At 46.5% G+C, this 24,595-nt stretch overlaps 1 protein-coding gene across 3 annotated transcripts in view; it reads left to right on the plus strand.

Annotated features, from left to right (window-relative positions):
- stpg2 (sperm-tail PG-rich repeat containing 2) overlaps positions 1-24,595 on the plus strand; it is a 587,893-nt gene that overhangs the window by 262,791 nt on the left and 300,507 nt on the right. The window lies entirely within an intron of this gene.

Consider the following 24,595-nt stretch of genomic DNA (forward strand, 5'->3'; position numbering starts at 1 on the left):
CAAATATATCCTTCCTTAGATAAGGAGACCAAAACTGTGCACAGTACTCCAGGTGTGGTACAATTGTAGCAAGACTTCCTTACTCTTATACTCCAACCCTCTAGCAATAAAGGCCAACATGCCATTTGCCTTCCTAATTGCTTGCTGTCCCTGCAGGCTAGCTTTCTGTATTTCTTGTACGCTTTTCATATTTACTACTGCTATTCAAAACATAATGGGGTAGAAATGCACCTGGGCCCATTTTCGGCCCCAACCGAGAGGCCCGAAATTGGGCTTCGCTAATACTCTACGCGTGAGCTGCCACCGCCTGTCGCGTCTCCACGGGCAACTCGTGCCCTGAAGCGCACGAACGGCGGGTCGTTTCCCTCACCGGCAGCGGCCCCAAGGGTAGGTCCTAAGAGGGTGGGTTGGGGTGAGCAACGGGGGAGCGGGGTGGGAGAAAAGAGGAGGGGGGGCGTGTGGGGGTTTGGTTTCGATTGCAATGACTGTTGCGGGTTAGGTTGATTGGCTATGAGAAATTGACCCTTAGTGTTAGGGGGATTAAATACGTGGGGTTACAGGGATAGGGTGGGATATGTGTTGGTGTAGGGGTTACGGGGATCGGGTGGGATATGTGTCGGTGCAGGCTCGATGGGCCGAAATGGCCTCTATCTGCACTGTGGGGTTTCTGTGATTCTGTGATTCTGTGACTGTGGACTTGGGGGGGAGTGCCTGCTCCTCCCGGCTGCACAGGAAGATCTTTGGTCAGAATTTGCCTGAAGAAAGCTTGCTTTTAGACGGCGGTCGCTGAAGAATCCTGAAGCCTGAGCGGCTGCCCCGCTCGTTGCCGCACAATGTCTTGAGTGGGGGCCTAAAGCAGGCAGTAGGACCCACATTTACACATGTAAGGAACATCTCGCCTGTTTTGGCTCGCCCCAACTTCGAATCGGAGGTTTTTTCAGGCGGTCTTGGAGCTGCAGGACCTTAGTCCTCGAAATCGGGCTTCGTTGCACCTGCTTTACGCTAATGTACCTTTGCCGTCACCGAGACTGCCCGTTTCCCTCTTGGGAACATCGCCCATCTCCGCCCCCTGCCTCGGCTCATCTCATCCGCTGCTGAAACCCTCATCCGCGCCTTTGTTACCTCTAGACTTGACTATTCCAACGCACTCCTGGACGGCCTCCCTCCGTAAGCTTGCGAGCTCATCCAAAACTCTGCTGCCCCTGTGTCCTAACTCGCACCAAGTCCCGTTCGCCCATCACCCCCCTGTGCTCGCTGACCTACATTGGCTCCTGGTTAAGCAGCACCTCGATTTCAAAATTCGCATCCTTGTTTTCAAATCCTTCCATGGCCTCGCCCCTCCCTATCTCTGTAATCTCCTCCAGCCCCACAACCCCCCGAAATCTCTGCGCTCCTCCAATTCTGGCCTCTTGACCATCCCTGACTTTAATCGCTGCACCTTTGGCAGCCGTTCCTTCAGCTGCCTGGGCCCTGAGCTCTGGAATTCCCTCCCTAAACCTCTCTGGCTCTCTCTCCTCTTTTAAGACACTCCTTAAAACCTACCTCTTTGACCAAGCTTTTGCTCATCTGCCCTAATATCTCCTTATGTGGCTTGGTGTCAAATTTTGTTTGATAATCGCTCCCGTGAAGCGCCTTGGGACGTTTTACTACGTTAAAGGCGCCGTATAAATACAAGTTGCTGTTGTTGTAAAATGGGCACACTGAGGTGCAATTTCTACCCCATCAGCTGTCGGCGACAGTTAAATATGCACGGGGCCCTTAAGAGTTTTTTTTTTTAAAAACCTTTGACCCAGCGCCTATTCTGATTTCATGTTGCATTGCCTTACATAGACGGAATAATCAGAAATACATCTTTTGGACAAGACAGCTATTTTAGAACACAGTGCTGTGTCAAGGTTCAGTGGTAATGCTAATGCACAGTCACAAAAGAAATAAGATGATTAGAATCCTGGCGAACAGTTAACCGTTGCACAGCGTGGGCTAGTTTAAAGAGATCACATTAACTGGCCGATATAATAGGAATTTGTAACCACCGCTACACTGGAGCGACAAAAAGGAGAAAAAGATCTTTCATCAAAGCGGTTAATATATTAAAAAAAAAGCTCTGAACAGTGCACAAAGTTACTGCTCCCCTGGGTAAGGGGGTAGAGCTTCCGCTCTGAGCGCAGTCGGCAATCCGGCCGCAAGTTGCGCCCAAAGTCGCGCTAGTTTTCAGAATTGAATGGGGTTTTTTTTTTGCTCAAGTTTCCGCTCAAAGTCATTTGCATGTCGCCGAACACAAAATCTGCCAGCGTAACCGGGCAGCGTTTTAGAACGTCACTTAAAAAAATAATGGCCCTGAATTTCTGATCGGAGGCTTCCCGTGGGCGGATGCCTCCCGATCGGGAAAAAAAATCTACGAACTTACCCGCTGGTCCCATAGATCCCGAGGCTCGCGATCCTGGGGCCTCTCCTCTTCAAAATGCGTGGAGGCCCAGGTATCCCCGGGGCGCAGGCGGTTCGCAAGCGCCCCTGGGATCACGTGGGCCAGCCCAACTGATGGAAGGAGGGAATCCCCCTTCATACGTTTGACAGTTCCGTACGCGCAGAGCTGTCAAAAGTATGAATGGGGATGACTGCAAAAATGCCACCGACACACTGAAATAAATAGAGAAAAACCATTACATATATTGACATAAGAAAACTACTAGGCACTTGGTCTAAGCATTAAACAAAGCTTTAATCAACTGTTTTACAACATGGAGGTCTAGTTGTGTCCTTCACTAGTTCCTGTTGAAGAATGTCCTGAGCAAGCTGGGCCCGTGCCCAAGTATTTATACTCTCCCTGGACAGCGCCACCAGCAGGCCGCCCAGTATTATTTCATAAGTCATTTCCACATGAATGACAAGATTCATGTCATATATAAAATTAATTAAAATGACATTTAATGTGAAACAAAAATTAAATTTTTTGAAAAAATAAATGTAAATGTTTTAAAGGGGCGAAAAATAACCTTGCCTTATTGCACAGGTTTTTTAAATGTTTAAGTGATTGAAAAAAAAATTATTGTTACGTTATTTTAAAGTCTTATGCTGGTAAGCGCAGGCCTTACGTCAAGAAGACTCTCCACGGATCGCAAGCGCCGGTTTTCAGCGCATGCGCTTCACGCACCTAAACCCAGCACTTGCGCGGCCCCTGTGTGTGCGTACACACCTCGTATGGGGGGGGGGGGGTCGGAAAATCCGGTCCAATAATTTTGCATAAAATATTCCTTGTTGTACTTAAGAGTGGCAACCTGGTGCGGTTTGATTTAGTGCAGCGGAAAATGGGTTTATCGCCATAAAAAAAAAAGCATTTTAATCAGAGTGTCAGTACACCACCTGTGAGTAACCCGGTTTTAAATAATTGAAAATGACTTTAGAAAGCGACACTGAACCATTTACTAGTTTCACCGGTCTACAGTAGTCAGTTTCTGACTAAATTAAATGCTTCTTTTTAAATATTTAAAAGCTTTTTTAATATTTAAAAGGCTTTTTAGTGCCCTTGCGCCTAAAAAAAAAAGCAGCTTTATTTTAAGAGCCTCCTCGAAGGGCTGCAAACGGGCGTAATTAGCGGAAACTCGCCGCGGTGATTAATTCGACCCCCCGGCGCGACGTGATTTGCGATTGAAATTCCTCGATCTTTTGGCTGATTTCGGGCGAATTGAGCTGAAACCCCCCCGCTGAGCGAACCAGCAGAAACTCCAGACCAAGATGTCTTTCTAAAAGTCTGACGCCAGTTCTTGCATATTTTTGCATCCCCTAGATAGAGGGGAATGAATTCTACCCTTACGGGGTTTAAACTGAAATGCTACAGAAATACTGCTGCATTGTGTCCTGCAGACATCATGGCTTCTTTGCGGTTACTGTCTCACCCTTTGCAGCAGCGATCATTCTCAGATGTTTGATTTGGTGGAGCGGTTTTGACACTGGACCTGTATGACTAGGCATTGGCTTCCTGGTATTCCGTAATAGGGAACCGTGTTTATTTGATGTGAGCACACAGCCAACCCTTGCTTCTAGTCAGTAACTGACAGAAGCGACAGAGGAGTTTCCTATTTCGCTCTAACCATAGGCGAGGGCTGCAGGATCATTTAAGAACATAAGAACATAAGAATCAGGAGCAGGAGTCAGCCAGACGGCCCCTCGAGCCTGCTCCTCCTTTCAATAAGATCATGGCTGATCTTCCACCTCAACTCCACTCTCCCGCCCGATCTCCATATCCCTTGATTCCCTTAGTGCTCAAAAATCTATCGATCTCAGCCTTGAATATACTCATCGACTGAGCCTCCACAACCCTCTGGGGCAGAGAATTCCAAAGATTCACAACCCTCTTAGTGAAGAAATTTCTCCTCATCTCAATCCTAAATGGCCGACCCTTATCCTGAGACTATGGGCTGGATTTTCATTGAGGAGGTGTGTAGGAGGCGGGACTACAACTTTCGGGGTTGTAGTCCCGCCTCCATCGAGATGTGGCCAACTCACGCGATTTTGACTTGATTGACCTTGTTGAGCCCGCCCAGCGGACTCAGCAGGCCAATTAAGGGCCACCTGTAAACAGGTGACGTCACAGATTGATATTTCATCTGTCAAGACCTTTTGACAAATGAAATATCAGTGTTTGACAGCTCTTTGAAGCTGTCAAACACTGACAATCTGTACTCTAAGTTAATTCCTTCCTCTCAGGATGATTTAGAGATCTCTCCAGAACAGAAAGCTGAATGCTGCAATTTTTGACAGGTCGCGGCCATTCTGCTTTCTGTGCCGGTGAGATGAGGGACTCCCGAGACCTGAAGGAAGGAAGGCTGTAAAGGTAAGTAAAACTTCTTTAAACACTGTAAACACACCAAACACACTTACCTCTTCACTCATGCACCCATCACTCACCTGAACACCGGACATCTCGAACCCTCCAAGCCCTTCATCCCGACGGTCCGCCTCACTAACTTGGCGTGGTTTGGAGCCATCGGGAATCCCACATTTCACCAATAAAAATAGGGATTATGCTAAAAACTGCCTGTTAACTACCTGTTAACAGGCAGTTAATTGGCACTAATCCCCTTCCCGCCTCGAGGAGGCGGGTCCCAGTGCGGGTCGGGTACCCGCCTCCTTTGAAACTGGCATGGAGGTGGGTTGGGGGCGGGATGAGTTCGTGCCCCCCGATTTCGGGATTTTAACCCCCCACATGCCTCCAATCCCGCCTCCATGGCCCAATGAAAATCCTGCCCTATGCCCCCTAGTTCTACACTCTTCAGCCAGGGGAAACAACTGCTCAGCATCTAACCTTTCAATCCTCCTCAGATTCTAGATTTTACTATGTTGAAGGCACGATATAAATGCAAATTGCCATAGTTCTCACATCAGTGGATCAAAGGATTTTTGGTTTATTAGTTCTTCCGTCCGACTTCAATATCATATCACTCATGCAATGCACTTTACAGTTTGACAAGTGCTTTTATTTGGTTCAAACCAGATTTTTGGATATGAATTCAAATTGCCTAGATCTGATTGAGATGTATGTTTGAAGAGACAGACAGCTATCTTTATTTTGATGAATACTGTCCAAACCCCTTTAATATTTTTGCTTCCCATCCACACTATCTTGCTTTATTGGATGTTTTAAGTTTTATTACAATGGATAGGACGAACAGAGGGATAATGCTTTCCAGACATGTCCAAACAGGGATTATAAGATGAGCTATAGAAAGAGTAGGACCGGTACTGGCGGAGGGGGTAGGGAGACACTGATGTCCCAATGAGAATAAACCTCTTGTAAGCATTTGTAGGGAAATGGTGTTGGGGAAGTTGACAGGATTGAAGGCCGATAAATGCCCAGGGCCTGATAATCTACATCCTAGGGTACTTAAGGAAGTGGCCCTGGAGATAGTAGATGCATTGCTGGTCATCTTCCAAAACTCGATAGACTCTGGAACAGTACCCATGGATTGGAGGGTAGCTAATGTTACCCCACTATTCAAAAAAGGTGGTAGAGAAAAAGCGGGGAATTATAGACCGGTAAGCCTGACATCGGTAGTGGGGAAAATGCTAGAGTCCATTATAAAAGATGTAATAGCAGAGCACTTGGAAAGCAGTGGCAGGATTGGACAAAGTCAACATGGATTTACAAAAGGTAAATCATGCTTGACTAATCTACTGGAATTTTTTGAGGATGTAACTGGTAAAATAGATAAGGGAGAACCAGTGGATGTGGTGTATTTGGACTTTCAGAAGGCTTTCGATAAGGTCCCGCATAAGAGATTAGCGTGCAAAATTAAGGCACATGGGATTGGGGGCAAGGTATTGACTTGGATAGAGAATTGGTTGGCGGATAGAAAGCAAAGAGTTGGAATAAACGGGTCGTTTTCCGAGTGGCAGGCAGTGATTAGTGGGGTACCGCAAGGATCGGTCCTAGGACCCCAGCTGTTCACAATATATATTAATGATCTGGACGAGGGAATTGGATGTAATATCTCCAAATTTGCAGATGACACAAAGCTGGGTGGGAGGGTATGCTGTGAGGAGGATGTCGTGAAACTCCAGTACGATTTGGACAGGTTGGGTGATTGGGCAGAAACATGGCAAATACACTATAATGTGGATAAATGTGAGGTTATCCACTTTGGTGGCAAAAACAGGAAGGCAGATTATTATTTGAATGGCAATAGATTGGGAGAAGGGGAAGTGCAAAGAGACCTGGGTGTTCTTGTGCACCAGTCGCTGAAGGTAAGCATGCAGGTGCAGCAGGCGGTTAAGAAGGCAAATGGTATGTTGGCCTTCGTAGCAAGAGGGTTCGAGTACAGGAACAAGGATGTCTTGCTGCCGTTGTACAGGGCCTTGGTGAGACCGCACCTTGAGTATTGTGTGCAGTTTTGGTTGCCTTATCTGAGGAAGGATGTTCTTGCCATGGAAGGAGTGCAGCGAAGACTCATCAGGCTGATACCTGGGATGGCAGGAATGACGTATGAGGAGAGATTGTGTCGATTGGGCTTATACTCACTGGAGTTTAGAAGATTGAGAGGGGATCTCATTGAAACCTATAAAATTCTGTCAGGCCTGGACAGACAAGATGCAGGAAGGATGTTCCCGATGGTCGGGGAGTCCAGAACAAGGGCCATAGTCTAAGGATAAGGGGTAAGCCATTTAGGACTGAGATGAGGAGGAATTTCTTCACCCAGAGAGTGGTGAACCTGTGGAATTCTCTGCCACAGAGGGCGGTGGAGGCCAGTTCATTAAATATATTCAAGAAGGAGTTGGATATATTTCTTAAGGCTAAAGGGATCAAGGGATATGGGGAGAAGGCAGGGACAGGGTACTGAATTTGGATGATCAGCCATGATCTCATTGAATGGCGGAGCAGGCTTGAGGGGCCGAATGGCCTACTCCTGCTCCTATCTTCTATGTAAGCATGTTTTTTGTATACTTCCAATGCACCGTTGAGATGGTGGAAGGATTGAGGTCTCCTTGAGAATTGATTTTCAGGCAGTATCGGGAATGTGACTGTGCTGTGTTCTGCATATTGCTCCACTTAAACTGTATTCCATTTAGAAGGAATGCTTCCCTTTGTGCCAGTTATTGGCACTGGAATGACATGTTCCTGGTAAGTGTCGTTCTAGTATTAGTGAACCACAAGCAACTTTGTGCCTAGGCAAATTGAAATCAGCATAAGGCCTAGGTCGAAAAGAGGCCATTCAGCCCATCAAGGCCACTGCCTCCAGTGGGTTAACAGGAATCGAATTATATCTCAGGAGTGTGAAAGATTATGTAATTTTTTTTGCCACTCATTTGTGACTCTTTGTCACCCCCCTCTTGTGAGTGGGGCAATGGAACATCACAATAAGGCATTTGATTCCCATGGACACAACCAATCTCACCACAATCTCTGTCTGTAACTAGTGGGGTGCCACAAGGATCAGTGCTGGGACCTCAGCTATTTACAATCTATATTAATGACTTAGATGAAGGGACCGAGTGCAATGTATCCAAGTTTGCTGACGATACAAAGCTAGGTGGGAAAGTAAGCTTTGAGGAGGACAGAAAGAGCCTGCAAAGGGATATAGACAGGTTAAGTGATTGGGCAAGAAGGTGGCAGATGGAGTATAATGTGGGAAAATGTGAGGTTATTCACTTTGGTCGGAAGAATAGAAAAACAGAATATTTTTTAAATGGTGAGAAATTATTAAATGTTGGAGTTCAGAGAGATTTAGTTGTCCTCGTACAGGAAACACGGGCGGAATCTTACCTGGAAGGCCGAGTTCGAGGCGGGACTGCTGGTTTTCAAGTCCCAGTCCCACCCCCAGTGACGTCTGACAAGCTAACGCTATTTTCCCCTGATTGGCCTTGTTATGCCCGCCTTGCGGGCTTGCCGGCCAATTAAGGGAAAGCCGGTGTCAGATGACGTCAGTTGATGATGCTTCATCTGCCGGTTTTCTTAAAGGCACATGCACCACACTTGTTTGACAGATGATTTGACAGTGCTTGACAGCGTTGAGGTGCTGTCAAACACTGACAATCACTGTCTAAAGGTGAGCCCTTGCATCCAGGCTCTCCAATTACGCTCTCCTTAGGATAAAACAGATGGCAGCTGCAGTTGAGATTGCAGAAGCCATCTGTCACTTCTCCCGATGAGATGAGGCTACACAAACACTTCACAGCTTGTCGCCTGCAGAAACATCTAAACACATTAAACATTACTTTCATAACTTTTCCTTACCTCTGATACTCACCAGTGTCCCATTGAATCCTTTAAACCACTTCTGCAGCTGTCATATATAAACAAAAATTACAGTAGACCCACATCACGTCTCACTTACACTGGCGGGGTTCCCCGACGTCGGGATGCCCGCAGCAGCAGTCGAAAAATGGGAAAAAGCCTGTTAACTTGCCTGTTAACTACCTGTTAACAGGCAGTTAAGCGGCTGTAATCCTCTTCCCGCCTCTAAGAGTCATGACCCTGCGCAAATCGGGGACCCGACTCCCGGGAAGATTGGTTGGAGGCGAGTTGGAAGCGGGTTTGGGACCCGCTCCCATTTTGGGGGATTTTCCCAGCAGTCCCACCTCCAGACCCGCCTCCTCAGGGCTGGTAAAATCCAGCCCAGAAAGTTAGAATGCAGGTACAGCAATCAATTAGGAAGGCAAATGATATGTTGGCCTTTATTGTAAGGGGGATTAGAGTACAAGAGTAAGGAAGTCTTACTACATTGTACAGGGCTTTGGTGAGACCACACCTGGAGTACTGTGCACAGTTTTGGTCTCCTTATCTGAGGAAGGATATACTTGCTTTAGAGGCGGTGCAACGAAGGTTCACCAGATTGGTTACTGGGATGAGAGGGTTGTCCTATGAGGAGAGATTGAGTAGATTGGGCTGATACTCTCTGGAGTTTAGAAGAATGAGAGGTGATCTCATTGAAACATACAAGATTCTGAAGGAGATTGACAGGGTAGATGCTGAGAGGCTGTTTCACCCTGGCTGGAGTGTCTAGAACTAGGGGTCATAGTCTCAGGATAAGGGGTCGGCCATTTAAGACTGAAGTGAGGAGGATTTTCTTCACTCAGTGGGTTGTGAATCTTTGGCATTCTCTACCCCAGAGGGCTGTGGATGCTATGTCATTGAGTATATTCGAGATTGAGATTGATTTTTGGGTACTAAGGGAACCAAGAGATATGGGGATCGGGCGGGAAAGTGGAGTTGAGCTCGATGATCAGCCATGATCTTATTGAATGGCGGAGCAGGCTCGAGGGGCCGTGTGGCCGACTCCTGCTCCTGTTTCTTACGTTCTTAACAGGGCGTGAGATAAGAAAACTGTCCCAATATAATTTTTTTTGTTGTGCTTCGAGGTAGGATATCATATAAAATATCACTTTGTTCTTAGCAATCTGATTGAAACTGTAGATGTAAATGATGACGAATGAAGCATAAACCCAGGCACTTATTCAGGTTGCAGCCCTCGGGGACTTTGATTCTACATGAAAAGTAACGGTTTGATTTCTTTTGACCTAAATAATTTGCGATTATTAGAACTTTAAAATGAGATATTATCAATGATGGTATTGGTCCTTTTTGTGTTTTAGTCATGCTTTAGCCCGCATGTGCTGACTTCGCAGCCTCTTGCCTTGTGTCTGATTCGTTTAGCGAGCTCTCGGTCTATTTACATAAAAACATAGAAGATAGGAGCAGGAGTAGGCCATTCGGCCCCTCGAGCCTGCTCCGCCATTCAATGAGATCATGGCTGATCATCCAAATTCAGTACCCTGTCCCTGCTTTCTCCCCATATCCCTTGATCCCTTTAGCCTTAAGAAATATATCTAACTCCTTCTTGAATATATTTAATGAATTGGCCTCAACTGCCTTCTGTGGTAGCGAATTCCACAGGTTTACCACTCACCACTCTCTGGGTGAAGAAATTCCTCCTCATCTCAGTCCTAAATGGCTTACCCCTTATCTTTAGTCTGTGACCCCTGGTTCTGGACTCCCCTGCCATCGGGAACATCCTTCCTGCATCTAGTCTATCTAGTCCTGTTAGAATTTTATAAGTTTCAATGAGATCCCCTCTCATTCTTCTAAACTCCATCGAATATAAGCCCAATCGACCCTATCTCTCCTCATACGTCATTCCTGCCATCCCAGATCTGGTGAATTGAATCTTCGCTGCACTCCTTCCATGGCAAGAACATCCTTCCTCAGATAAGGCGACCAAAACTGCGCACAGTACTCAAGGTGTGGTCTCACCAAGGCCCTGTACAACTGCAGCAAGACATCCTTGCTCCTGTACTCGAATCCTGTTGCTATGAAGGCCAACATACCATTTGCCTTCTTAACCACCTGCTGCACCTGCATGCTTACCTTCAGCGACTGGTGCACAAGGACGCCCAGGTCTCGTTGCATTTCCCCTTCTCCCAATCTATTGCCGTTCAGATAATAATCTGTCTTCCTGTTTTTGCCACCAAAGTGGATAACCTCGCATTTATCCACATTATACTGCATCTGCCATGCATCTGCCCAATCACCCAACCCGTCCAAATCATACTGGAGTTTCTCGGCATCCTCCTCACAGCACACACGCCCACCCAGCTTTGTGTCATCTGCAAACTTGGAGATATTACATCTAGTTCCCTCGTCTAGATCATTAATGTACATTGTGAATAGCTGGGGTCCTAGCACCGATCCCTGCGGTACCCCACTAGTCACTGCCTGCCACTTGGTTTTTCTCTCTCTCCTGTTCGTTGTTGAAAACATTGCGCGAAAAGAAAGAGAAAAGTTAACGACGGGGGTGGGGTGGGCTGTGATTTTCGAAGGTGACCCTCCTGTTGGGCCGTGTGGCTGCACACATCTGGGTTCAAAGGGTCAATATCTGTGCGCTTTACGATGATGCGCTATTGATGCGCTATTAGGTAAGAATCGAGACATGACCACAACGGTAAGCAGATGGTAAATGGGCTGGTATTGTGTCCTTAATGACACACATTAAAGTGGGCCTAACCACTTTAGCTGTGCTGACTGATTGGGTTCCTCCATTAAGGCAAAGTGCAGACTGAATGACGGCAGCTGTACAAAAACCATTAATTGTTGGATCTATCTGTCAGTTTATTGTTTTTTTTTTCAGGAGACTTGCTTACACTCTACTAGAATTATTGAGCATGCTACCTTGTAATTAAATGCTCAATATCATTCTCACTTTGCTGTAAAATAACATTTTTGCACAGTGCAGCAGTTTAAAAGAACAGCGTCAGCTCGCGCCTGGGTGTGTTTGCGCACTTCACATTAACCCTTAGGCGGCGTGTATTTTTACTTTATCTGCCATACACCGCAGTGACACATTTCATGCCCTGGTTCTGTTTGTCTTTTACGATTCTTACAGCAGCGACTACACTTCAAACATACTTCATTGGCTGTAAAGCGCTTTGAGACATTCCGGTGGACGTGAAAGGCGCTATAGAAATGCAAGTCTCTCTTTTTAAAAAAAAAGCACTTTGGGACGTCCTGAGGTGGTGAAAGGCGCTGTAGAAATGCAAGTCCTTCTTTCTTTACAGTCTATCCACAATGTATAAACACGTCTGTGGTTTATAAAACAGTACAGATTGAAGCATGCATGCATCCACCAGGATTGAAGGCAGCGTTATGCTATGGCACACAAATGTCACAATAATAATCATCATCCATTTATAATCATAGAACGGTTACAGCACAGAAGGAGGCCACTCGGCCCGTCGAGCCCGGGCCGGCTCTCTGCAAGAGCACTTCAGCTAGTCCCACTCCCCACGTCTTGTGTGCAACGCACATTTCCTGTACGCACTCACATTACTTCCTGATGTCACAATTTTTCACTCACATTTTTGCAGTCAACATTTTTGGCTGTCACGCTTTCACTGTCAACATTTTGCCTCAATTGGTTCAATGCAACAAATCAGAACCGTATGCGGTAGATGGCTAGAAAGCTGCCAATGAGAATCTAGTAGCGGCTTTTGAAAACAACAAATCCAGATTAATCAATCACTAGAACTTAAAGTTGCAGCAGTCAAATCATTTTTGAAATAAAACTCGATCAGCCATTTTTTCTCAGTAACTGAAATTTCTAATGTCCAAAATAAGAATTTAAACCAATGTCCAAAATATTTTTTTTTACATATTTCATAATAACATGTTTACATTTACCTATAATTTTTTTTATGTCTTTAGCTTATTAAAGTTTTTACTTCAGGCTAGCTCAAAAGCCTTACACTTTGACTGGATATTTTATCTCCAGTTCAAAGGACTTACAACTACAAAACAAAAGAACAAACTTGCATTTATATAGCACCTTTCATGATCTCAGGACATCACAAAGCATTTTACAGCCAATGAAATACTTTTTGAGGCGTAGTCACTGTTGTAGTGTAGGAAAACGCTGCAGTCTACTTGCGCACGTACAGCAAGGTCCCACAAACAGCAATGAAATAAATGACCAGCTAATCTGTTGTAGTGATGCTGGTTGAGGGTTAGATATTGGCCAGGAGAACTCCCCTGCTCCTCTTCGAATAGTGCTGTGGAAAATTTTACTGAGAGGGCAGATGGGACCTCAGTTTAATGTCTCATCCAAAAGACGGCACCTCCGACAGTGCAGCACTCCCTCACTACTGCGCTGGAGAGTCAGCCTAGAGTTTATGCTCAAGTCTCTGGAGTGGGACTTGAAACCCACAACCTTCTGACTTAGAGGCAGAGAGTGATACCCACTGAGCCACAGCTGAAACCTTTGGGGTGGATATATGTTTTTCTTAAATAGGGCATTGGGATTATTTTCTCATCTATTTTACAGGATACTTTCTCCTTATCTTAAAATGTATTAGATTCCAATTATGTGCATCCTCTGAGCGATGGAATGTTGTAAATATTCACAGCAGCCCATAGCTTTTGAAAAATCAATGAAATGAAAACCTCAATGTAGGACGAATATGTATCAAAATGGCAATTTTTTTAACTATGCATAAAATCTCAAACAAGTATGAAGGGGTATTTATTAGTCTTCGCCCCTTTGGGGCTATTCCGGATCAGGCGTATTTCTCAGACGTTCACTTTCAACTAAAGTTTGAGGTAGCCAAATCCTAAAGATGCGTAAGTGGGTCTAAAGGTCCGGGCTATCTCTCCCTAAAGGAATGGAACAACCTGAGAATGCTACCGTCCTCCAGATAGCGCTTTAATAAGTTTAGCTAGACTGTAACGTCCCGAATATTATGAGGGTCCGGAGAACTTCAGAATTCTGTAACGCTTCACCAAAGAGTGTACAGAGATTGAGTTTGTGAGTTTTTGATACAGAAGCCTTATGTGAGACAATTCTAAAAATATATAGAGATTTATTAAAAGAACCGACATGCAATTTACAGTTGGTGAATCAGTCAATTGCAACATTAACAGTTCTAAAAAGAGAAAAAATACGATCTTATTTTTAACAGAGAAGCTTACTTTTAAATCTTAACTTCGCTACAGTATTACAGTTCTTAAATTTTCTATACAGGATATCCATCAATATCAAATACTTTTGATCCCTGAGGTACAAAGCGTTGGAGACCACAGAGCCGCCTCTGTGGTCGAGAATTGCTTTTCCCGATTAAAGCGAGTCTGATATCCCATTTGAAACTTCAATATTTATACCCTTTTCCAGTGGTATTTCCTTTAAGGTTTTCTGCTGATGCAAGTCAATTATCCCTATTCATCTTTCTGCCGACCTCTGCAATTCTCCACTGCCATATCAGCTTGTAATATTCCAGAATCTTGTCTCATCTCCAGGTGTTCTGGGGTCACCATATAAAACGGTGTGAAGAGCAGATATTCCTTATCTTATGTGCCATCTTTACGAAGTTTAAATTATAACAGCTTAATCCAGTATGGACCATTGTTTTGTTCCCAAAAGGTCAGCTTGTCAGAGCCATGCACCTTCTGTTTCAATAAGTTTATTTATTCAGGGTAAAGAACTGTCTTATCTCAATAGCAAGAATTCTTTCATAGCTATTTCATAATTAGGTTTAAACCCAGTTTGTCATGTTTTAATAAGGCCAGAATACTTTCATAAGATGGTGTATTTTTCTGAATAGGCTGTCATTGGCCCAGGCAGTAGTCCCTACATGCTTCAAGACCGCCACCATTATTCCTGTGCCAAAGCAAACGGCTGTGACGTGTCTGAACGACTATCGACCTGTCGCACTCACACCCATCATAATGAAGTGCTCCGAGAGACTGGTCCTGGCTCACATCAAAGCCAGTGTTCCCGCCTCTCTTGACCAACACCAGTTTGCCTATCGTGCAAACAGATCAACGGAGGATGCAATCACAACTGCTCTACACTCTGCATTGAATCACTTAGACGGTAAAGAGACCTACATCAGAATGTTGTTCATAGACTACAGCTCAGCATTCAACACTATCGTCCCCAACAAGCTGGCCACCAAACTCCACACTCTTGGCCTGAACACTTCCCTTTGCAACTGGACCCTGGACTTCCTAACAAACAGACCCCAGTCTGTCAAATTAGGTAACCACACCTCCCCCCCCCCCCCCCCGACCCTGAACACGGGGGCCCCACAAGGATGTGTGCTGAGCCCCCTCCTCTACTCCCTCTTCACCCACGACTGTGTGGCTGTTCATGGTTCCAACACCATCATCAAGTTTGCGGATGATACCACGGTAAAATAAATAAGGGAGAACCAGTGGATGTGGTGTATTTGGACTTTCAGAAGGCTTTCGATAAGGTCCCACATAAGAGATTAGCGTGCAAAATTAAGGCACATGGGATTGGGGGCAAGGTATTGACTTGGATAGAGAACTGGTTGGCGGACAGAAAGCAAAGAGTTGGAATAAACGGGTCGTTTTCCGAGTGGCAGGCAGTGACTAGTGGGGTACCGCAAGGATCGGTCCTAGGACCCCAGCTGTTCACAATATATATTAATGATCTGGACGAGGGAATTGGATGTAATATCTCCAAATTTGCAGACGACACAAAGCTGGGTGGGAGGGTAAGCTGTGAGGAGGATGTCGTGAAACTCCAGTACGATTTGGACAGATTGGGTGATTGGGCAGAAACATGGCAAATGCACTATAATGTGGATAAATGTGAGGTTATCCACTTTGGTGGCAAAAACAGGAAGGCAGATTATTATTTGAATGGCAATAGATTGGGAGAAGGGGAAGTGCAAAGAGACCTGGGTGTCCTTGTGCACCAGTCGCTGAAGGTAAGCATGCAGGTGCAGCAGGCGGTTAAGAAGGCAAATGGTATGTTGGCCTTCGTAGCAAGAGGGTTCGAGTACAGGAACAAGGATGTCTTGCTACAGTTGTACAGGGCCTTGGTGAGACCGCACCTTGAGTATTGTGTGCAGTTTTGGTCGCCTTACCTGAGGAAGGATGTTCTTGCCATGGAAGGAGTGCAGCGAAGATTCACCAGGCTGATACCTGGGATGGCAGGAATGACGTATGAGGAGACATTGTGTCGATTGGGCTTATACTCGCTGGAGTTTAGAAGATTGAGGGGGGATCTCATCGAAACTTATAAAATTCTGTCAGGCCTGGATAGACTAGATGCAGGAAGGATGCTTATGATGGCCGGGGAGTCCAGAACCAGGGGTCATAGTCTAAGGATAAGGGGTAAGCCATTTAGGACTGAAATGAGGAGGAATTTCTTCACCCAGAGAGTGGTGAACCTGTGGAATTCTCTGCCACAGAGGGCGGTGGAGGCCAGTTCATTAAATATATTCAAAAAAGAGTTGGATATATTTCTTAAGGCTAAAGGGATCAAGGGATATGGGGAGAAGGCAGGGACAGGGTACTGAATTTGGATGATCAGCCATGATCTCATTGAATGGCGGAGCAGGCTCGAAGGGCCGAATGGCCTACTCCTGCTCCTATCTTCTATGTTTCTATCTTTCTATGGTAGGCCAGATCACCAACAACGATGAGTCAGCCTACAGGGAGGAGGTCCAGCATCTCGTGAAGTGGTGCGCCGATAACAACCCGGCCCTTAACATCAAGAAAACCAAGGAAATCATTTTGGACTTCAGGAAGTCTAAAGGCAGAAGTCACACCCCCATCCACATCCATGGGGCTGTGGTGGAAAGGGTGGACAGCTTTACGTTCCTCGGAGTCCACATCACGGAAGACCTCTCCTGGTCCCTCAATACCTCCTCTTTGGTGAAGAAGGCCCAGCAGCGCCTATATTTCCTAAGGAGGCTGAAGGGATGTAACCTGTCACCCCTGATCCTCTCTAACTTTTACCGCTGCACAATAGAGAGCATCCTGACGAACTGTATCACAGTATGGTATGGCAGCTGTAGCTACTATGACCGGAAAGCCCTGCAGCGGGTAGTCAAAACTGCCCAACGCATTACCGGCACCCGGCTACCGACCATAGAGAACATCTACCAGAAACGCTGTTTACGGAGGTCACTGACCATCATCAAAGACCCTACCCACCCCAGCCACAGTCTGTTCGCCCCCCTGCCATCTGGGAGATGCTACAGATGCATTCGCACCCGAATGACCAGATTTAGGAACAGCTTCTTTCCCAGGGCTGTCATCCTACTGAACTCCACAAATAAACTCTAAAGCCTGCACATCTGCCAATGCACTTTATTATGTTTATGTTTATGTTAATGTATTACAAGCCAAATGAATGTTGAATGTTTAAATGTCTTAATCTAAATGTACACTCTCGGGAGCCGCAAGCCTACATTTCGTTGTACTGCACTTGTGCACTAACAATGACAATAAAGTTGATTATGATTATGATTATGATTATGATTATATGGCTTATTCCTTCACAAGTGCTTTTGACACTAATGAAACAATTAGTTTAATTTGAAAATAATAGCTAGAATTTTCCGGGAGGTCAGCCGGCAGGATTGGTGGTGGGTAGGGCGGGAAATTTGAATTTTTTGACAGCGGGTTGGGACCCCGCAGTCAACCCACTGCAATGAGCCTTTCCCAATGTTGGGTCTGTCAGCGCTGAGCAGACCCGACAGGCAGCGGCAGGGGACCCAATTAAACTCATTAACATCTACTTCACAGATCATTAACAGACTTTTTTACCTTATCTTTTCACTTTAACTTCATGTCCATGTGGACCATGCTGTTTTGGGACCACGGCTGTCAACCTGAGGCAGGAGTTCAGTGGCCATTGCTCCAGCTGATTACTTGACAGTTTCAAATGTACAGTAAAGCTCTCACCTGACAGAGCATCACTTTCCTCAGTCACAAGCTGTTTCTCAGTCCATTTCCAGCACAGATTCTGCAAGTCTTTCCACTTTCCACTCGCGATCCAGTATCACCTCATCGGAAGAACTATCTCACCACTGACAGAATGCTTCTGTCATCTCTATTTCACCTGCCATTTATTCCATCAACATGGGTGCCCTTTATATTCTCTCACCTTGGCCCTCAGAATCTGACCACGATCAGCCCCAATACCAGCAGCACCAACAACAACACCAACCTTCTCCACAATCACCTGATGCTGCACAGGACACAGGGCATCAGCACCCGACCACATTGCTGCCCAGGAGGCCAGGGATGGCCTCGACATGGCCAGATTTAATAGCTTTATGCTGTACACCCTCGCTGCCATATGATGCGCCAGGTTGGCACCACCCCACACCAACACCATAAAGCATCCCTACAATGCCCAAGCCATTCCTTTCACACTCATCACCATTGTGGGGGGTACCGTTATGTCTCACCGTTCACTGAAACTCACTAAGCCACTTCCAAAGGTGCACACAAATCTGTCCAAGACCAGAAAGTGTTCAAAATAAAGATTTCAATGTTTGACAGCACATTAACAGAAACTTTACATGAACATTGGCTAAAACACCCAAGTGCCTACCCTTGTGTGTTTTAAAAAAATTTTTTTATTCATTGATGGGATGTGGGCGTCGCTGGCTAGGCCTGCATTTAGTGCCCATCCCTAATTGCCCTTGAGAAGATGGTGGTGAGCCGCCTTCTTGAACCGCTGCAGTCCATATGGTGTAGGTACACCCACAATGCTGTTAGGAAGGGAGTTCCAGGATTTTGGCCCAGCGACAGTGAAGGAACGGCGATACAGGTCCAAGTCAGGATGGTGTGTGGCTTGGAGGGGAACTTGTAGGTGGTGATGTTCCCATGCGTCTGCTGCCCTTGTCCTTCTAAGTGGTAGAGGTCGCGGGTTTGGAAGGTGCTGTTGAAGGAGCTTTGGCGAGTTGCTGCAGTGCATCTTGTAGATGGTACACACTGCAGCCACAGTGCGCCGGTGGTGGAGGGAGTGAATGTTGAAGGTGGTGGATGGAGTGCCAATCAAGCGGGCTGCTTTATCCTGAATGGTGTCGAGCTTCTTGAGTGTTGTTGGAGCTGCACTCATCCAGGCAAGTGGAGAGTATTCCATCACACTCCTGACTTGTGCCTTGTAGATGGTGGAAAGGCTTTGGGGAGTCAGGAGGTGAGACACTCGCCGCAGAATTCCCAGCCCCTGGCCTGCTCTTGTAGCCACAGTATTTATATGGCTGGTCCAGTTCAGTTTCTGATCAATGATAACCCCCAGGATGTTGATAGTGGGGGATTCAGCGATGGTAATGCCATTGAATGTCAAGGGGAGATGGTTAGAGTCTCGCTTGTTGGAGATGGTCATTGCCTGGCACTTGTGTGGTGTGAATGTTACTTGCCACTTGTCAGCCCAAGTCTGAATGTTGTCCAGGTCTTGCTGCATATGGACACGGACTGCGTCAGTATCTGATGAGTCTCGAATGGTGCAGAACAGTGTGCAATCATCAGCGAACATCCCCACTTCTGACCTTATGATGGAGGGAAGGTCATTGATGAAACAGCTGAAGATGGTTGGGCCTAGGACACTGCCCTGAGGAACTCCTGCAGTGATGTCATGTGATTGCGATGGATGACCTCCAACAACCACAGCCAACTTCCTTTGTGCTAGGTATGATTCCAACCAATGGAGAGTTTTCCCCTTGATTCCCATTGACTTCAGTTTTGCTAGGGCTCCTTGATGCCACACTCGATCAAATGCTGCCTTGATGTCAAGGGCAGTCACTCTCACCTCACCTCTTGAGAGTTCAGCTCTTTTGCTCTTTTGCCCATGTTTGGACCAAGGCTGTAATGAGGTCAGGAGCTGAGTGGCCCTGGCAGAACCCAAACTGGGCGTCAGTTAGCAGGTTATTGCTGAGTAAGTGCCGCTTGATAGCACTGTCGGCGACACCTTCCATCACTTTGCTGATGATTGAGAGTAGACTGATGGGACGGTAATTGGCTGGGTCGGATTTGTCCTGCTTTTTGTAGACAGGACATACTTGGGCAATTTTCCACATTGCCGGGTAGATGCCAGTGTTGTAGCTGTACTGGAACAGCTTGGCTAGGGGCGCAGCTAGTTCTGGAGCACAAGTCTTCAGTACTATTGCCGGAATGTTGTCAGGGCCCATAGCCTTTGCAGTATCCAGTGTCTTCAGCCGTTTCTTGACATCACGTGGAGTGAATTGAATGGGCTGAAGACTGGCATCTGTGATGCTGAGGACCTCAGGAGGAGGCCGAGATGGATCATCCACTCGGCACTTCTGGCTGAAGATAGTTGCAAATGCTTCAGCCTTGTCTTTTGCACTCACGTGCTGGGCTCCACCATCATTGAGGATGGGGATATTTTTGGAGCCTCCTCCTCCTGTTAACTGTTTAATTGTCCACCACCACTCATGACTGGATGTGGCAGGACTGCAGAGCTTTGATTTGATCCGATGGTTGTGAGATCGCTTAGCTCTGTCTATCGCATGTTGCTTCCATTGTTTGGCATGCAAGTGGTCCTGTGTTGTAGCCTCACCAGGTTGACACCTCATTTTTCGGTATGCCTGGTGCTGTTCCCGGCATGCTCTCCTGCACTCTTCGTTAAACCAGGGTTGATGGTAATGGTAGAGTGAGGGATATGCCGGGCCATGAGGTTACAGATTGTGGTTGAATACAATTCTGCTGCTGCTGATGGCCCACAGCGCCTCATGGATGTCCAGTTTTGAGTTGCCAGATCTGTTCGAAATCTGTCCCATTTAGCACGGTGGTAGTGCCACACAACACAGTGGAGGTTATCCTCAACATGAAGACGGGACTTCGTCTCCGCAAGGACTGTGCGGTGGTCACTTCCACCAATGCTGTCGTCACTTCCACCAATGCTGTCATGGACAGATGCATCTGCAACAGGTAGATTGGTGAGGACGAGATCAAGTAGGTTTTTCCCTCTTGTTGGTTCCCTCACACCACCTGTCGCAGACCCAGTCTGGCAGCTATGTCCTTTAGGACTCGGCCAGTTGTGGTGCTACCGAGCCACTCTTGGTGATGGACATTGAAGTCCCCCACCCAGAGGACATTTTGTGCCCTTGCTACTCTCAGTGCTTCTTCCAATTGGTGTTCAACATCTGAGGGAGGGCGGTAGGTGGTAATTAGCAGGAGGTTTCCTTGCCCATGTTTGACTTGATGCCATGAGAACTCATGGGGTCCTGAATCAATGTTGAGGACTCTCCAGCGCAACTCCCTCCCGACTGTATACCACGGTGCCACCACCTCTGGTGGGTCTGTCCTGCTGGTGGGACAGGACATACCCAGGGATGGTGATGGTGGTGTCTGGGACATTGGTTGTAAGGTATGATTCGGTAATTATGACTATGTCAGGCTGTTGCTTGACTAGTCTGTGGGACAGCTCTCCCAATTTTGGCACAAGCCCCCAGATGTTGGTAAGGAGGACCTTGCAGGGTCGACAGGACTGGGTTTGCCGTTGTCGTTTCCGAGGTTGATGCCGGGTGGTCTGGTTTTATTCTTATTGTTTTTTGTAGCGGTTGTTTACAACTGAGTGGCTTGCTAGGCCATTTCAGAGTCAACCACATTGCTGTGGGTTTGGAGTCACATGTAGGCCAGACCAGGTAAGGACGGCAGATTTCCTTCCCTAAAGGATATTAGTGAACCAGATGGGTTTTTGCAACAATCGAGAATCGTATTATGGTCGCCATTACTAAGACTAACATTTAATTCCAGAATTAAATTGAATTGAATTTAAATTCCACCAGCCGTGGTGGGATTTGAACCCATATCCTCAGAGCATTTGACTGAGCCTCTAGGCTTACTAGTCTAGTGACATAACCACTACGCCACCGCCTTCCCTTGGTATGACTACACTAGGATGAAGGTGAGTGTGAGGGGTGGCTAGTGAGATGGGGATGTGATAATGCAGATAGATAGAGAGGGATGGGTGGAGGTGCAAGGTATGTTGGTGTGAGTAAGGATGTGCAGGAGTAGAGTAGGGAAGGCAGAGTGATGGGGATGTGATGAGAGGCACAGCAGGATGAAGGTTGAGTGTGGCATTGTACTAACGTTTCGTGATCTAATGAGATAATTGAAAGGTTTGCGGCACTGCACCCAGGTCCTCCTGACGACATCCCTGCTTGTGCCCTCCTGTGCAACTAGGCTGTGTTAATCTCCTGGGGAAGTCTCTTCTACCCATGGGAAGGGAAGAGGACCTCCCTGCGTGCTGTGACTGTAAGCATATGGAGGGAGTCATGGGAGAGCCTGGGTGCAGCCCTCTGCCTCTGTGCAGTGCTTGTCAGTGTTTGCAGTACCTCAATGCTGTAGAACACTGACAGCACAAACGTTGAGAGAGAGTTGGCCATGGTCCCTTTAATGAATGATGTCCCCAGACCCGCTTCCTCTAATTGGACCAGGAAATGCGCTGGGTGGGCTTAATAAGCTCTATCATCGTAAAATAATTTTCCAGAGCGGGATGGAGCCAACAGCAGGGTTGGGACTCACCCCTGACCCGCTGTGGCAAGAAAAATCTCGTCCAATCACTCTAGGGGAAAGTTCAAAACTTTGGGCAGAGCTGAATCGAACCAACATATGTAGAGGAAGGCTAACCCTTTGATGGCATATTAAGGCATTTTCTTTTATCCCTCTTCTGTTCTGCGAATTAGTTTCAGTGATAGAGTGAGATGTCACCACAGCCACCGGGTCCATGATCTGTGAGGAGCATTTTGTTGACTACTGATAGCTTAGTGCCCAGATTTTCATTTTCAGTGGGTAGTCCGTAAACTTGAGGTCATCCAAAACTCTGCTGCCCGTGTCCTAACTCGCACCAAGTCCCGTTCACCCATCCACCCCTGTGCTAGCTGACCTACATTGGCTCTCGGTTAAGCAATGCCTACATTAAAAAATTTTCATCCTTGTTTTCAAATCCTTCCATGGCCTCGCCCCTCCCTATCTCTGTAATGCCCTCCAGCCCCACAACCTTCCGAGATATCTGCGCTCCTCCAATTCTGGTCTCTAGAGCATCCCCGATTTCCTTCACTCCACCATTTGCGGCCGTGCCTTCAGTTGCCTGGGCCCTAAGCTCTGGAATTCCCTCCATAAACCTCTCTGCCTCTCTCTCCTCCTTTAAGAATCTCCTTAAAACCTCCCTCTTTGATCAAGCTTTTAGTCATCTGCCCTAATATCTCGTTATGTGCCTCGGTGTCAAATTTTGTTTGGTAACGCTCCTGTGAACCACCTTGGGACGTTTTACTACGTTAAAAGTGCTATATAAATACAAGTTGTTGTTGTTGTAGTAGTTGTATTGTAACAGGAGTTCCATTCATTCAGTTATATTATGGCCCAAAATATGCAATCAGAGCCTTCCCGCGGGCGGATGCCTCCGACCTGCAAAAAAATCTACGCATTTACCTGGTGGCCTGGGAGATACGGAGGCTGGGCCTCTCCGGGTCTGCGGGGGCAGAGGCCCACGTATCCCAGGGGTGCAGGCGGTTCGCAAGCACCTGCTTTTACCAGGCGTAAGAATTTGACAGGCATTCAGCGGGCGGAAGTTGGGCAAATAGCGCTACTCTCCACCCGCAGAGGCCCATCTCCCGGGGATGTGTGTGGTCAGTCAAGAGGATTCGTGACCGATCGCAAGTGCCGGGTTTCAGCGCATGCGCTTCGCGCGCCTAAACCCGGAACTTGTGCGGCCCCTACGGGCGCAAACGCACCTCGTACACACCCGTAGGGGTCGCAGAATACGGCCCATTAAGTGAATTGATATGTCTTGGTTTTTGTCTGCGATTTTGTTTCTACCCCGCTGCTCTTTCCCCCTCTCTCATTGCAGATTTGCGATTAAATTTTAGTTGGGCGTCTCCAACCTGTTAAAAAGCACACTGAAAGGAGCAGTGTTTAGTAAAGCGGAAGTCTGTGATCAGAGGTGTCATGATGTCGCTGTGCTTGTTTTTCATTAACATTAAGATAACAATTAAACTGCATTGTAAAAGATTGCACTAAAGCATTGGGTAGGATAGCATGATTATGTTGCTGGACCAGTAATTCAGAGGTTTAGACTAATGCTCCAGCTTGGGAGTTCAAATCCCACCATTGCAGTTTGAGAATTTGAATTCAGTTTTAAAAGAAATTAACAAATCTAGAAATAAAATAAAAAATTGGTATGAGTGAAAAGTGACCGTGAAGCTGTCAGATTGATATAAAAACCCAACTGCTTCAACTAATGTCCTTCAGGGAAGGAAATCTGCTGTCCTTACCCGGTCTGGCCTATATGTGACCAATATGATTGATTCTTAGCTACTCCTGAAGTGGTCGAGCAAGCCACTCAGGCGCATCAAACCACTACGAAGAACATCACCTGGACTGCAGCTGGTTCAAGAAGGCGGCTCACCTTTTACTACATTAAAGGCGCTGTGTAAATGCAAGTTGTTGTTGCTGTTGTTTGCACCTTCATCCCAGTTTTGCAGATTGCACTTTGGCCAGCTTGCACGTGTCGCTATCGATGGAATCTTGCTGTGTTTGAGTACATTATCAATAGGTTCCACTGAAATACACAGCATTGTATTTCATTATGGTTCAAAACTGCTATGGCAGCATTTAAGGTCATGCCGGCAAATTTACATTTACCCTTCTAACATCACAGTACACACAAAAATGAAGAACTGTGTCAGTCATAATGACTGGGAAAAGGATATTTGAGACCACAAATTGTTCCACATTCAGAGAGTTTGCTGCTGTTTCTTCAGGAGAATATTTAGGAAGGAAAGATCTTGTATTTATATAGCGCCTTCCACGACCTCAGGACGTCCC

This window comes from Somniosus microcephalus, chromosome 2, assembly GCF_052327205.1.
Source record: "Somniosus microcephalus isolate GS21.2 chromosome 2, FLI_Smic_1.0, whole genome shotgun sequence".
NCBI classification, from domain to species: Eukaryota; Metazoa; Chordata; class Chondrichthyes; order Squaliformes; family Somniosidae; genus Somniosus; species Somniosus microcephalus.